Source organism: Octopus sinensis, unplaced genomic scaffold, assembly GCF_006345805.1.
Source record: "Octopus sinensis unplaced genomic scaffold, ASM634580v1 Contig01369, whole genome shotgun sequence".
Taxonomy (NCBI): Eukaryota; Metazoa; Mollusca; class Cephalopoda; order Octopoda; family Octopodidae; genus Octopus; species Octopus sinensis.
In genome coordinates, this window is record NW_021824798.1 from 14891 (window position 1) to 15775 (window position 885).

The 885-nt window shown below is 34.4% G+C and overlaps 1 non-coding gene across 1 annotated transcript; it reads right to left on the reverse strand.

Annotated features, from left to right (window-relative positions):
* Positions 1 to 458: 458 nt before the first annotated feature.
* Positions 459 to 652, reverse strand: LOC115227038. The gene has a single exon (XR_003883064.1). It is a non-coding gene; the product is annotated as a U2 spliceosomal RNA (small nuclear RNA).
* Between the last annotated feature and the right edge of the window lie 233 nt (positions 653 to 885).

Sequence of the window (885 nt, forward strand, 5' to 3'; positions counted from 1 at the left end):
TTTTCCCATTTTTAATGCATTTTTTTGTTATAACTCTCTAAAAATGCTTATATAGTTATTTCCCTTACAAACCCGAGCAACGCCGGGCGATACTGCTTGTATTTTATAATTAAAAAACAAATATAAGGGTGGCTTTCTATCTTGCAGTAACTAACTGTTGCTTTGCAATTTATACTTACTATGACAGACCGGTGATTAGGAATAGCAGTCAAAACCACAACCACAAGCCTTGTATTAAAAACGGAAGACGAAAAGCTTCCAGGATATTATTTGTATGAGGAAAACAAGGCAAACGATGGTGGACAGCAGAAGATGTGGATGTATATAATTACATCTAAGATTAAATAAAAATAACGGCAGCGGACATCATAGAATGCAGGTCTGATCCCTTCCTGGAAGGTGGTAGAAGGGATGTCAGGATATTAAGTCTGTTTTTAATTTGTTTATATATCCCAGGTGGGAGATGGGCTGAATCCTGGAAGTACTGCTATACCAGGTCAACCCGTGGCAAAGGCGGAGCAAGCCCCTAACTCTTCGCCTCGTTCTAAAAATCAGTTTAATATCGATGGTCCCAAATAGGGACCGTATCAGATATTAAGCTGATAAGAACAGATACTACACTTTGATCTTAGCCAAAAGGCCGAGAAGCGATAATTTTGACCCTAGCTTAGAAATATTATACCTATTTCTATTTAGTATAGTGACTGATTTATACTACACTTATATAGCTGTATTTAATTAGTTCTTCCATATTTTGTAATATATTTTATTTTATTTCGTAGTAGTTGTTTATAATTCCCTTTCAATCTGAGAATTTTAATATTTTCTTTTTTTTTTAATGATATTATCCTAAGCGTAATCTGTAATTGTGTTGATTTGATAATA